The following is a 16,190-nucleotide window of genomic DNA, read 5'->3' as shown; positions in this document are numbered from 1 at the left end:
TCTCCTGTATCTTGGGATCATTGGCTTGCTGCATAGCTAAGTCCTCTCGGGTTCCACTTAAATGTCTCGTGAGATTACTAGACACTGGCGGCAAGAGGTTACTCTCAAGAACGTCCTCATTCCGCGTCTCATCAAGCTCACTTTCAAGTTGACTTATCTGAGATGCCTCGCTCTCAAAGTTTTCTGACTCGCTATCTTCCGCATCGACCACTGTTTTAACTGCCGTTTCCTCCGCTGTGGGTTTTTCTGGAATGAGCAGTGTAGCTAGTTCTCGCGCCTCTGAAAGTGTTAAGGCTAGCACAAATCTGTCTCCGAAAAGGATGCCCCTCTTTCGCAGTAGCATGTCCGATTTGTTGGAAAACAAATTCGGACAGCACTTAGGAAGCTTTCCTGAAACGGCAGCCTCGGTTGTTAACTCGCCGAAAGGGCCCTCGATGACCACGTTCGCGATTGGCAAGCACACACTCTGTTCCTCCACTAGCTGGCACTGTCCTGTATAGTCGGAAGGCGACACATACGCCGGATGGACAACATCCATCGTTGCGGCCGAATCGCGCAGTACTTTGCAAGGCTTCCCGTTGACTACTAGGTCATGCAGGTAGGGTTCCAAAAGCTGCATATTTTCATCGCAGTCACTGACATACGAGAAAGCAATCTTTTCTTTCCGGCAGTTGACGGCAATGTGACCCTGCTCATTACACCTAAAGCATGTGAGTGGCTTCCTAGCCTCAAGCTCATTCTTTCTGTTCTGCGCGTTGGTCACTTCCCCACTTTTCTCACTGCCGTCCTTTCTAGGGAGTTTGCCTGAAGAAACCTTCATTTCTTCGTTTCCAACTCTAGAAAAGTGCCTTTCCTGACGGTTATTCACACTCAACTTGGGATTGCGGGGCCTATCCACTGCTGGGTTGCTGAATTGTCGGCGCGAAGCATACTCCTCAATGAGTTCTGCAGCTTCGGTTGCCGACTTAATGTCGCCTCGGTCCTGTAACCAATTTCTTTCTTTTTCTGGGAGGCAGTTATAAAACTGCTCCAAAAGAATTCGCTCGACTACAGAGTGCCTATCACTGTAGGAATCAGTGCTCTTTAGCCACTCGCCCAAATTGACTCTTAAATTGTATAAGAATTCAGGGTAACTCTCGTCCCTGGACTTAGTAGCGTTCCGAAAACGTTGTCTGAACGCCTCGGCGCCAAGCCTATACTTTCTCAGAAGGCAAGCTTTGACCTTCTCGTAGTTGTCCGCGTCCTCCTTGCTTAGCCGCGCGACAACCTCCGCTGCCTCGCAGGGCAGAACCGTCAATAATCTCTGGGACCAAGTGTCTCGCTGGAAGGACAGTTTTTCGCAGGTTCGCTCAAAGTTAGCCAGATACAGACCGATATCCCCTAATATCACATATGGCTGCATGTACAGTGGTTTTTAAAAATACACGGCCCACGGCTTCGGTTCGCGGAGCGGTTGCCGGGCCGCACCGCGGCGCTGCTATCTCTGCTCGGCGGTCGGCGCGAGAGTGTCGCGTGTGACGACAGCTTTCTCCCTCCCTCTCGCGCTGTCAAGTAACACGCCTTCTGAACTTATGTGCGGCGTTCGTCCGTTTCGCCGCTGCCGGTCGCTACGAAAGAGGGCGTCTTGACTCTGGATGTTCGCCTCGCCGGTCTCGGCGCGTGCCGTGTGGGCGCTTGGCGGGCGTTTCAAAATATTTGCGCCCTGCTACCTTCCTCCAACATATGTTCATCGCCATGCGTGCATCGAGACGCGAAAAACGAGTGTCATGGCTCTTTCGCCGCGCTGTTATGTGGACCTATGTTGACGGAGCGTTGAGATGCCGCGCTCAGCATGGATGGACTTTGCTTCTCAGTCCGCTTCTCTTGCGGAGTTGTGGCGAAACTCAATATGACTTTTATATTCTCCTCAATGCAAAACCTTCGAAGAAATACCAAGTATAATGGGAAAAATGTTCTACCATTGGCCATTTTGTCTAGTATACTTGCACTGGACAAATCGGAGATCTTAAACATCTGTGAATTATCACAGTGTGAATAAATTTCAACATTACGCTACATTTATTGGTATATGACTGGATAGATTATGTGAACTGCGATTGCACTGTACTAATTGTGGGTATTAATGAGTGGTCACTCGTTTGTAGATTACAATTAAATATTTCGCTACACCTTCAAGTCATAAATTGTTGGGTAGCTAGGCAGAGTATAATTGCGCTGGACTAGCTAATTGTACTGTTCAAATAACTATCGCTCTGTTGTTAATTGTAACTAAATATGAAATATCATGCTACACCTTGAAGTAATGCCTGGTTGGAAAACTTATATCATGTATTATAGCAGATAAATAATGATAGGCATTAATAAAGTATCGGTAATTTGTTAATTGCGATTAAGTATATATGTTACGCTACAACATCAAGTTACGTATATTTAAATAAGTTATGTCAAGTGTTATTGCACAGAACTAATAATTGGCATAAATTAATTAGTTTTATTAATTGAGAATAAATATATATGTTACACTACAACCTAAATGGCGTATGTTTGGGTAGCCTATGCCGAGTATTATTGCACAGAACTAATAGTAGGTGTTAATTATGTAGCACTAATTTCTTAATTTCTGCTAAACATTGATTGCTACGCTACATGTTCAAGTCATATATCAATGAATAGCTTGTGTCATGTGTAATTGTACCACACTAATATTGGGTGTGAATTATTTCTAGCTAATTTGTTAATTGTTGGCGAATAATAAATATTATGCTACAGCCTCCAGTTTTATATCATTAGATAGCTTATGCCAAATATAAGCGAACTGGACTAATCGTAGATTTTCATTGATTACCGCGAATTTGTTAACTGCAAACAAATATAGAGTATTATGCTAGAGCTTCGCCATGTATAGCTGGATAGCTTATGCTAGGTATAACTTGATGATTAATTTTAGATTTTTATTCATTAGTGCTAATTGGTTAATTGTATTTAAATATCGAGCCTAATGGTTCTGCTTCTAGCATGAATATTTATATAGCTTATGTCAAGCATAATATTTTACGGTGCTCGGTATTGAGACGACGACGTGCTGGTGCGGTGTAACGAAGACGACGCTCAGGCTAAGCTGGGTTTGTTCTGGTGGTGTGTGCGTCTAACACAGAACTAACGTTTACCGCTGTGTACTTTTCCTTAACAACATCTTGGACCAGTAGTACGTGTCAGCAATTGCAAAATTGTTAGGTGTGACTAAAACTTAATCATGCTACAGATTCGACTCCTATATCATTTGATAGCTTGTATCGAGTATAATTGGAGTCCTCAAATTGTAGGTTGAAATTAGTTACGGCTGATGTGTTAACTGTAAAATAATATTATATGATATTATATCATGTGTTACACTACAACTAGGGTGAAAATGATTAATATACGCCCTAAAACAATGCCCTGTAACGCATATGGAGGTTCGTTCCTTTGTGAGTAGCAGAAATACAAGCATTGCACTTTTTTGTCTAAAATATCATAGGATGCCATGCACAAAATATGCTTCAGGACATAAACAGTTTTTCTTCTGAATGCATACAGAAAAAGGGAATGATTTTTTGTCTAACAAAGCTTTTGGCCTCAGTGAAAGGCATATACCCTGCGAGTGCTCAGTTTGCCTCTGCATTGTGCTGACACTTTCGTAACGCAAGCAAGTTCAAGTCTGGCTCGAATAACGTAAACTACCTCTCTCCGTCCCAACAGAGACGCTCACTCGTATGGGTTGAACGTTGGTCAGATGGTATGGATCTCAGGCCAGCATCCAGTTAAAAGAAAAACTGTCTTAATATAGAAATGTGGAAAATAGCTGGAGGTAGGAGGTGCGGTGCGCAGATGCACGAGAGTGGCGAGGCGTACTTGGAGCCGCGCGAAGCCGCACATGGCTCTCGAGACACAACTGAACACCACTGAAATAGAAAAAAACTACAGCGAAGAAGCCACACATGTAATGTTTTGCAATGAGCGTACTGCGAGTACGTCTCCTACCGCTGCCATGGAACAGTTGTCTACGCTACTACTCAAAGAAGGAATAATGTCATGTAGCACCATTTGCATTAGGAGGCGCAGAATAAAAGATAAACTGCTGGGAACGTCTGCAATGGAAATGCGCTAAAGAAACACCCCAAATAATGTACAGCCGCCCTGATTTTTAACAATATAGCGCGAGCATCGACCAAACTGTTGGTCAGCACCTTACAACGGCGATAAGCGTGCAACACGGCGAGATTTCGTGCATGCGCAATAATGTGGAACGTCGCAAACAGATATTGTGGCAGGGCGTGTGTCTTTGTGATCCGAACAGCGTAGCTGAAGACGCTCTCTCTTCGTGAGTGCGCGTGCGCGAACTCTTGCCGTGTTGCACGCTTATCGCCGTTGTAAGGTGCTGACCAACAGTTTGGTCGACGCTCGCGCTATATTGTTAAAAATCAGGGCGGCTGTACAGAACAAAACGATGTGCACCACCCTTATCATGAAAAAAGAAGCACTGCAGGGCCGTGTTCCATATGCGGCTTTACAGTGATTCTTTTCTGACGCTCTTCACACCTTTGATAACAGAAAATCTTGGGTCGAAACATTTGCTCAGTCATTTCATGTAATGTGATTGTGTCGGTCAGTTTGGTCGCTAGCGTCTAAACGGAAGTAATCGCTAAATTTCGCGAGCACTATCAGTGACTGCAATGCACACCCTGGTGAACGCAACGTCAAGCGAAGCAGTATAGGGCTGTCTCACCGAATTGTGAAAAGAATGGCTCGCCTTGATGCGGTTAAAACAGCAAAGGTAATTAACTTGTTCATTGCTGGCTACAGCAGAAGAGCCATCGCTAGGGAAGTTGGCTGCTCTAAATGTGCGGTTGACCGCATATGCCGTGCCTTCAGGGATACAGGCCGCGTAGAAGACGCGCCAAGATCGGGAAGACCACTGGCAACCACAGAGGAGCAAGATCTTGCCATCGTGGCCGCCGTAAATTGTGAGCCGTCACTGACCCTCTGCGAGATCCGCAAGGAGCTTTCTTTGAACGTGTCAATAGCCACAATACGGCGGAGGCTGAATTCAGCAGGCTTGAAAAGCAGGATTGCTTGCCAGAGACCACAGTTAAGTGCAGCCGAAAAAGAAGCCCGCCTCACTTTCGCTCGAGAGCACCTCTCTTGGCAGCATGAGGAGTGGCAACGGGTTGTGTTCAGCGACGAGTCCACTTTCGTATCTAGGTGGGATCAGCAGCGACGAGTGTGGAGGCTTCTCGGCACACGGTGAGTAGCATACGTTAAGGTTTAAAGCTCTTTTGGTAGGATATAAAATGATTTTTTTTTTTTGCGTGGATGTCGATATTTGCTTTCAGTTGTACACTGTATCTGGATATTTGTGAAAAAAAAAATCGCTGCATTATTCACTTTAAAAACGGCTTGGTTATAAGGTGCCAAAAGGCAAAAAACATTGATCGATACTTTGACATAACGACAAAGAAACACTTTTTGAATATGCTACCAAATGCAGCAAATTTCCTAATTACAACTGAAACCAGTAATAAATCACAAAGTTTAAAATTGTCAGGGTTTCAAGGGTACTGCTAAATAACCAAGTCTTCACACCTTGGAATGCCTGGGACAGCAGTTTGTCGCTCGGACACGATCGTGTTCGGATCAACAGACGGTTGTCTGATACACACACAACAGATGCATGGCTATAAATTTTAGTACCGCATTTTTCTAGTGGATTAAGTGCTACATGGTCGTTTGACAGCGCAATGACGGCGTCTGGAACCAAAGTTGCAGAAAACAGGATGAAACATTAAGAGAACTACATTTAGGCTTCTTAATACATGTAGATACGAAAGCCTTAATGATTATTTTTCACTCTTTCCTTAGTCTTATTACTGCTATTTATATTTACATAAACTGATTGGCATACAAATATGGGCATACTAGACCATGTCATACACCAGAGTACAGACAAAGGTATCTGCAGAAAGAGTGTGCCTAAACCGAAAGGCAATAGCCATGAAATAAATATCATGTAGTCACTGAAATTTTCATTACCAAGCAATTACTTCATATTAGGTCTTTATCTCTCATAAAACAATTAAGTCACCCTACGACAGCATAGTCAACATTTTATTCGTGTTTTAGTCACTCCCGGCCCACGTCTAAACATGTGATGCCCAAATCCTTTCCGACCAATTCGGAATGAGTGTTATAATGCACGTGACTTTCTCTCCCAACTTACGCTGTGACGTCGTCGCTTTTATAGAGCCAGTAATAAGCAACCTTCAAAATCAATTCTTCGCATAAGTTCATCTAAAGCATCCAATGGAAGTTTACATTTCTCTATTTACGCTCACCTAATTAAATATAAAAGGGTAGAATAAGTGAAGTTGTTCATTAAGCCGAAGCCTGAATTTTTTGGTGCGCCTACTCGGCCGACAATATTCGACGGCGCAATATGTCCACATTGGATTACACCGGTGCGAGAGAGATTAAAGATGGAAGCGATATCAATTATTACGTATACACTCATACCGTTTAGCAAGAGTTGTTGTTGCCTAGTAGTTCTGAATCATGAAACGGCAAGAAAGAATTTTTTGGGCAAAACACTTAATCTTGTTTTTTGGGCCATCGACTGAAGGTTTGCCACATCACTCACAGACGCTGCAATTGTTTAGCCTTTTTTAAATTTATAATATGCAGCTTAAAGTAGAATTTGTTTTTATTTTACGTGCTTAGAATGGCAGTCAACGTTACATATTTCTTAATGTGATCATAAAAACGGTGTTTATATACATGTAATAATGCTTTGTCAGATGCTAAAGTAGTTTAACCTTGTCATTCTGTTTTTCTTCCTTAGATATGACCAAGAATACCTGCACCAAGTCGCTTCCAGTGGTCGCTGTTCAATCAGTGTTTGGGGACTCATAACAGCTCACGGGCTTGGACCGCTGCACCGAATTGAGGGCAGTTTCAACTCTGACACCTATGTCGAAATTATCGAGCACGTCTTGGTGCCTTTCGTGCTAGACGGCCCATTTGGTGATGGATTCTACATCTATCAGCAAGACCGCAGCCCCATTCATACTGCGAGGTGTGTATACCAAGTCTTGGAAAATTACTCCACTACTGTGGTGACAACTATGCGTTTAAAAAATTTTTAGGAATCCTCACTAAAAAATTAAAACCTCGACAGAACAACAGGAATTGTTTCCAGATCAATATCGTGGCATGCAACGGAGGCATGTGGAGAGAATGTATATGAAATAGAGTTGGGCTTTTCTTGACCTTATTATCATTTTTTCGGCTTATGCAGATTGTAATAAGGCAATAACAAAACATGAAATGACCGCACAAGAGGCGATCCACCTGGGGACGTCGCCTGATTGGGATGGTATTTTGTTTATTCATTTCACGGTATTTTAAATAATATCATTCGGAATAGGAGACCGCCCCAGTATGATCGAAACCTCATAATATCCAGTCCACATCCCTTGCCAGACTTCTGTTTTTGGAGGAGGGAGAGGGGCTATATTTAATGCTTCATTTCGAAATTCTAGTCTTGCAACAGCGCGTTCCCATACCTCGAGATTTGAGCTAACGCCGGCTCTCGTCGCTGGTGCTGCTAACGTGAGAAAAACTGTGTCGCTAAAGGGGACAATGCTTAAATTCTGTTTTTAAAATTTCAGCTGTTGACTAATGCTTGTAGCTGGCTCACACCGGCTGAACCCGTGTTGCTTTACTTCGGCAGCATAACGTCGTGATTTTGTTAGCCGTGGAGCTATCCTTGCCGTTTGTACTGCTACGTCTCAGAGCCATTTTTCACCGCGGCAGAAAGCATGGCGTAAACAAATGTTACTCTGCTGTGCGCCTGTGGCTCCGCCGCATCGAAGTATATAAGCAGGTGTCGATGAATAACATTGATAAAATATGTATTGGAAGGATATACTAAGGTACGGCCAAAATATTAGTTCAACGCAAAAAAGTTCAGAATAAATTTCACAGCAGACATTCAGGCGAAATGCTCGGAATATATTTGGCGCTGAGGTTCCCTGCAGCAGCCATCAGATTGCAATTCCTGTCTCCAGTGCACAATCGAGTACCCTTATAGAGCATATATGGCGCTTATACATGCATAACCCCTAGATTATGGATAGCCGTTTTTGAAGCAATGACAAATGCTGTTACAGCAGGGAAAGAAATACACTTCAAAAATAAACGCGCCAGCAGCACGCGGGCACCCATTACATAATTCCTACTTGCTAGCGCCAAGTGTTTTCATCACTGCCGTCGCCAAAGCGAGCGACGACTAAAGTTTCAACACAACCCTTTCCTACCTTACTATACCCCTAGTAGGCCTGGAGGCACCGCGGATGCTAAAGCAGGTGAGACAGTGAACACAAGCATGTGTGTGAATGGCTCTTGGTTTCAAAACTGCCTGATATTAGTCTCCTCGATGGTCGTGTTTGCTAGCTGAGAAGTGGAACGCCGGGTTTAATGAAGGGTGGTAGGGGCCCCACTGACGTTGATGGAATGAGCCCTTCTTCGCGGCCTGATGTTTTCCAAATGGGCATGTCGCTCCAGGTGGGCGGATATTAGTACTGAAAAATATGAAGACAAGCTGCACAAAGAAAAAAATAGGAAATTTTGTAAAACTACATCAGTAATAAAAACAGTGCGCATTTTTCAAAGTCCACAAAAATATCTGATGATCGAAATTTAACCCACCCGAACACGGGCTACATGATAATGATCAAACTTCTTCAGTTAATCAGTCTTGGTCATTGACCAAGTCTTGGTCATTAGTATGTGAGAACAATTGGAAAGTGCACCAACCGTTACTTATCTCATGAGCACACTCACTGTTTTTGGTGCTGCCAAAGGAAGCATACTAGTACAACCTTACAGTGTACTAGTTCAGCGTTATGCTTTCTAAATGGGAATTTCGGCAAATAGAGATTTTTTTACAAACAAGTGTACGAGTACTCATGCGTTCTTGCAGCATAAAATGCATATTTTTCTGTTTGCAAGGCGTTTTACGCTGCCTATGTTTGTGCACGTTTCGCAATGAAAACACAGCGCGGGCACTGAGCAATTTCTTTCTCTCATTTCACTGTGCAGGAAAGTGCGTCAAACTCTGGAGGATCTTGGGATCCAAGTGCTGCCGTGGCCTCCAAAGGGTGCTGATCTCAACATTATTGAGAACGTTTGGGGCCTGTTGAAGAAACGGATGGCACGACGCACCTTCCAGACCCAGGGACGAGAAGAGCTGTGGGCAGCCTTAAGCGAGGAGTGGGAACAGCTCAGTTCACTCCCCGACCTGATCCCATCTCTCTACAGCTCGATTCCGAGGCGGCTGCAGGATGTGGTGGATGGCGGTGGTGCATTAACGAAGCACTAGTCGAACTGCACCTTGGGACATTGTATTCAGTTGGAATGCAAAATTATTTTGCAGCTTTAGGTAGAAAGTAGGCCCAACCACAAAATGCGGATGCCAGTGTGTGTGTGTGTGTGTGTGTGTGTGTGTGTGTGTGTGTGTGTGTGTGTGTGTGTGTGTGTGTGTGTGTGTGTGTGTGTGTGTGTGTGTGTGTGTGTGTGTGTGTGTGTGTGTGTGTGTGTGTGTGTGTGTGTGTGTGTGTGTGCGCATGTGTGTGTGCGTGTGTTCAATTATAGCCATGCCCAGCACTCAATGTGTGTGTGTGCGTGTGTGTGTTCAATCATACGTAGTACAAATAATGCGAGGAGGCAAAAGACTAAACGACGACGCAGACAAGCGCATCATGGGAGGGGTATACATACAGATTATTATAAAGTTGTTTACACTAAAACTAGATATCGCGCCAGCAGCGCGGTGAATACCGCTCGGTGGCTGGGCATGGCTAGGAAATCACAGGAGACCAATGACTGTAGCCGCGGGCAAGTTGATGCGTTAGCTCGCTTCCTGAAATTTCAGGGTGGCCACGTACCGAGAGCTGCTTAACAAGAAGTGGGAAAGGGTGTAAAAGCAACATGGCCTGAGCAGAATAAAGAGTTGATTGCACATGTGTACCCTCCCAGCTTCTCAAAATACGTTGTCAGACCATTTGTTGTGTCATCTACACAATGTTTCTTTTGTACTGAATGCCACGACAGCTCATAAAATTGTGCCTGCTTTCTTGTGGCTCAACATTTTTGTAGGTTTTCGACTACGTGATTCAAACTTAAAATTCTTTCAGAGTTTCGAGTGCTTCGCAATAAGAAGCCTGATTACCAAAACATTGTATTGGAATGCTTTCCTTCCCACTTTATTTTGTGTCATTGAACATTTCCTGGTATCATATAGAGACTTCCACACAAGGCACCGAAATTTTGTGTATTAGTTTTTCGCATAAATAAAGCCAGTGTTCCTTTACATTCCATGCTTTGCTGCTTCAAATTTAACCCAATATGACAATACTTTTTGCTCTGAAAATGTTGCGACCGTGATACTATTCATTCCTTTTGTACCGCCGAAGCAACCACGCGAATAAGGCTTTAATCATCCTAATTTCTTTTTATCATAACCAAAATATTCTTACTACAGCATGCCAACATTATTCTCCTACCCTCTGACCTCACGGAACGTATTTCTAATTCGTTTTATCCGCGACAATCCAGTCACGATTGCACATATAAGTCTTCGCAATCAAGTGTAACCCAAGGTATTCAATCCTGCTGGAACTTATTCTGTCATCTATTCCTCAGCCAACACGTTTCAGCTATGTCCCTCGTGTTCCATTGTTAATCGTCCGCAATCCTTGCGTAATCTATCACAGTTCACCGTAATTTAGTGTTCCACTCAACTGCAACCAAATCTCAAATCTTGCTCTGCTAATGCACCAAGCGACACGAATTAAATACCATCTAACACGCTGCGATTTATATCATTGTAATCCAGTCCTAATCGCTCAGAAATTATGGTTATGAAATCTAATTAGCTCCAATGGAAGTTACATTAGAGAATCTCACTCTAAATCATCCAAAGTTTAACTATATCCAGCAATATTATTCCGATGAAATCAATTCTGAAAACACATCTCAGTAAACAATGATACACATTTCACCCACCTCATACAGCTTTATTACACACGTAACCACCAAAATTCACCGTTATCCAAGCCATACCACCCTTTATTCATCACAATCACCTGTAATACTAATATCCTACGTTCTGTATGCCCACTTCGCCACAATACACCAGATTTACCCTACGAGCAAGACACTATATTCCACACTAATCTATCTATCTTAATAGTGGGATACAATTATACACACCATAAGCTATTCAATGATATAGGGCTTGAACATTTAGGCAGTTACCAATTTAGCGATAATAAGGTCACACCCACTATTAATTCTGTGCAATAATACTGGGCATAAGGTATTCAATGATATTTAAATGAAGGCTGTAGCGCAACATATATATCTATATTTTTTAATTACACTTTAGCAATTAGAGCATAAATAATTAACACCTATTAGTTCTGTGTAATAATACTCAACATAAGCTATCCGGTGATATATAACCTGAGGTCGTAGCATATTATATATATATATATATATATATATATATATATATATATATATATATATATATATATATAATATATATATATATAATAATATATATATAATATATATATATATATATATATATATATAATATATATATATATTAATATATATATATATATTAATATATATATATAATAATAATATATATAATATATAATATTATATATATTATATATATATATATATATATATATTAGCGATTAGCAAATTAGCAATCCGTAATTATCACCTACTATTAGTTCTGTGCAATAATACTCGGCATAGGCTACCCAAACATACGCCATTTAGGGTGTAGTGTAACATATATATTTATTCTCAATTAATTAAAACTAATTAATTTATGCCAATTATTAGTTCTGTGCAATAACACTCGACATAACTTATTTAAATATACGTAACTTGATTTTGTAGCGTAACATATATATTTAATCGCAATTAACAAATTACCGATAATTTATTAATGCCTATCACTATTTATCTGCTATAATACATGATATAAGTTTTCCAACCAGGCATTACTTCAAGGTGTAGCATGATATTTCATATTTAGTTACAATTAACAACAGAGCGATAATTATTTGAACAGTACAATTAGCTAGTCCAACGCAATTATACTCTGCCTAGCTACCCAACAATTTATTACTTGAAGGTGTAGCGAAATATTTAATTGTAATCTACAAATGAGTGACAACTCATTAATACCCACAATTAGTACAGTGTAATCGCAGTTCACATAATCTATCCAGTCATATACCAATAAATGTAGCGTAACGTTGAAATTTATTCACACTGTGATAATTCACAGATGTTTAAGATCTCCGATTTGTCCAGTGCAAGTATAGTAGACAAAATGGCCAATGGTAGAACATTTTTCCCATTATACTTGGTATTTCTTCGAAGGTTTTGCATTGAGGAGAATATAAATGTCATATTGAGTTTCGCCACAACTCCGCAAGAGAAGCGGACTGAGAAGCAAAGTCCATCCATGCTGAGCGCGGCATCTCAACGCTCCGTCAACATAGGTCCACATAACAGCGCGGCGAAAGAGCCATGACACTCGTTTTTCGCGTCTCGATGCACGCACGGCGATGAACATATGTTGGAGGAAGGTAGCAGGACGCAAATATTTTGAAACGCCCGCCAAGCGCCCACACGGCACGCGCCGAGACCGGCGAGGCGAACATCCAGAGTCAAGACGCCCTCTTTCGTAGCGACCGGCAGCGGCGAAACGGACGAACGCCGCACATAAGTTCAGAAGGCGTGTTACTTGACAGCGCGAGAGGGAGGGAGAAAGCTGTCGTCACAAGCGACACTCTCGCGCTGACCGCCGAGCAGAGATAGCAGCGCCGCGGTGCGGCCCGGCAACCGCTCCGTGGACCGAAGCCGCGGGCCGTGTATTTTTGAAAACCACTGTACTTTGACATCTTGAAATCTGCCTCCTTGTTGAGAAGAGGTACCGCTAGCTGGGGACAATTGCCCGACCTCTTGCTCAACTCTAGTTCTAATTTCCGGAGCCCAATTTCTTGCTCCAGCCTTTTTGCCTCTGTCGCAATTTCACGCCTCTTTTCCTCTTTTTCCCTCTCAAGTTCACGCTCACGCCTCGTTTCCTCTTTTTCCCGCTCTTTCTGCTGTCTGAGTTGCTCCTCCTTTTTTTGTCCGATGAGGTTCCATGCTTCACTGAGCTCCTCATCATCGGCTCCCAAATCAGTGATTGCCTTTATAATCAAGGGTTTTCGTGCCAAACCACTTGTATCAATTCCCAATTCCTCACACAATAGCAACAGTTCTGGTTTCTGCAGCTTTTGTAGGTCCATGATCGCTCCGAGTGTCGGCTACCTCCAAAACAACTGTGCAAACTACCAAACCTAAGGTGTTTCAACACTCATTACCAGTTCTAAAATAAAACCCTGTTCTAGAACCTGGTCCACATCAGAAGAAAAGCCATGCACTCACCCTCACATGCGATCGATGTTCCGAGCTGCTTTCTTGTTGGCCGATTGTTGCTCCTGCTTGCTGCTTGAGATGCCACCTCCGATCACCAGATGTTGTGGCTTGCAGATTCAGATCCACCTCCAATCACCAGATGTTGTGGCTTGTAGATTCAGATCCCACCGCTGCCACCAGTTGTCGTGACGGTGGGGTCAAGTCGACCCGTCCTTCACTTGGTAGCGTGGAGAGACTCGGGGTTGATGAAGGATTGAATCTTCGAAGTTGGTAAAATATATACAAGCAGGTTTAATGGCAATTTGAGAAAACTTATTTACATGATTATTTACATGAAAAAGAAGGGTATATTAACAAAATGGCAAGCGTAAAGAGTTCATAGCGAGAAGCGTCTGGATGAGCCGTTTACCCAGGGCTCAGAACGTCATTTCGTGCTCTGCAACGTCCTTAAAACCCCCTATGACCAGCCCCTCTCTGAAGTTGCTGACCAACCAGTTCCAGGGCACGCCCCTCAGATATCGGCATCCAATCGAACACATCACTGCACTGATGGTCTGATGCACTGACTCGTCCGGCATTGTTTCGTTGGGCGTGGTCACTTGTTGGCGGGAAGAACTTGGGAACGGCGAGGAGGTACATTTCTATTCTTCAGCAAAGATCCAGTATGCTGGTTCTGGTAAGTGGATTTCCTTCTCAGAAACCCAAGTGCATGTGCGCGCCGCATACGGCTCCCAGCATTGTCCCTTTCCAGCAATTGCAAATCTTTCCTGCATTCCCGGGAAATCCTCTAATGGCCGTAATCACCTTGCTCCTTTCTTGTCCTGTACGTCAGCGGACGTGTCACTCTGTCGTCTCCTTTGGACAGTAGGCATTCCTCACTGGACGATAGCGCTTCTCGACGGGAAGGGTGAACAATTGAATGAAAGCACTTCCGGCTATTTCCCGCAGAGGGACATTTCTTAGTATTTTTCTAGACGTTCCCTTGACAGGGCTAATTTGGCATTTGCAGGGTCTCAACAAAGCAAAACAGGCTCACACAAAAGGATTCATGGAAACAGGCTCACTTAGCGCCCTTGCACCAACAGCACATATCCATGTCCACAGGCGAACAATAGAGCGCCAAGTGCGGACCATGCACGGTCATAACAGTCCTTAGAGTCCCCTTTCTTATGAATGAGGATAATGTTTGCATTCTTCCATGGTTCCCGTACCGTCGATGACACCAGGCACTGCGTATACAGGGCGGCGAGTTTTTATAGCACGATATCCCCCCGTCCTTCACAAATCTGTAGTTATCTGATCCTCTCCAGCTGATTTCCCCCTTTTCATAGTTTCTAATTCTTTGTTGACCTCGTCCTTCGTCACTAGCGGAACGTCTTACTGTTTTCCCTACCGCCAACCTCATTACGATCCTGACTACTTTGGCTACTGTAGAGATCTGTATAGAACTCCTCGGCTACTTTGACTATCTTATCCATATTCGTGATGACGTTGCCCGCCTTGTCCCTTATCGCATACATCTGGTTTTTGCCTGTGCCCAATTTCTTCTTTACCGCTTTAAGGCTTCCCCCGTTCTTTACAGTATATGCTCAATTTTCTCCATGTTTTACTTCCTTATATCGGCCACCTTGCGCTTATTGATTAGCTGTGATATCTCGGCCAATTCGATCCGGTCTGTTGGATTGGAAGCTTTCAAACTGTGGCGTTTGTTAATCAAATCTTTCGTCTCCTTAGACAGCTTACCGGTATCCTCTCTAACTATCCTACCGCCTACTTCTACCGCGCACTCAGTAATGATATCTCTGAAATTATTGTTCCTTGCTTCCAGGGTAATGTCGCCAACCTCGATTAGAGCTGAATACCTATTCTGAAGTCGATTTCATTTTTAGTCTCCCAGTTCGGACTTTTCCATGTCCATTTCCGGTTCTTGTGTTTGCTAAAGAAGGTATTCATGATTCATGGAGCCCATGCGCTGCATGGTCTCCAATTATTATCGTTTTTCAAGGCGTACTTTTCCATCACACCGGACATACCTGGCATCAAGGGAACCACGAAGTTATCCGGAATACGGGGATGACCTTTGTTCACCAGGCAAGTGGCCCATCTGCCCTTTTCGACTCTTTTACGATTCTCGACCAAGAGGAGGCAGTTAAGCCTGACATGCGGGCAAGCCGGCCGAGACGCAGCGTGGTGCCGGCATTGACCCCGAGCCATCAGAATGTTAACCTTTACGGAAATTCCATATCTGCTTCAGATATGGAACATATGCTGCCATGGTACAAATATATAAGGCAGCAAATAAGACCTTATCTGGGCAATTCAAATAGATAATCAGGCCAGATAAGGTCATATATGTGCAAAATGTGGCCCTTATATGGTTCAGATTTGGCAATATCATGCAACCATATCTGAACGGGAAACGGGACCTTTTATGGCTTGATCAGGGGCATATATGTTATCCTCGCGACCCTATGTGGCCTGATAAAGGGCATATATGGCGTCGTCATGACCTTATATTGACAGACCAGGGCCATATCACTGGCGGGACATTACACAGCCTCATCTGGGCCTTAAATATGTTGGCGCCATAGTGACTGTATATTAGCAATATATGGCCTTCGTCTACCTTCTGCAAATAT

The sequence above is a fragment of the Amblyomma maculatum genome, chromosome 5 (assembly GCF_055883805.1).
Source record: "Amblyomma maculatum isolate TAMU_Amacu chromosome 5, ASM5588380v1, whole genome shotgun sequence".
Classification (NCBI taxonomy): Eukaryota; Metazoa; Arthropoda; class Arachnida; order Ixodida; family Ixodidae; genus Amblyomma; species Amblyomma maculatum.
Note: the sequence above shows the minus strand (reverse complement) of the source record.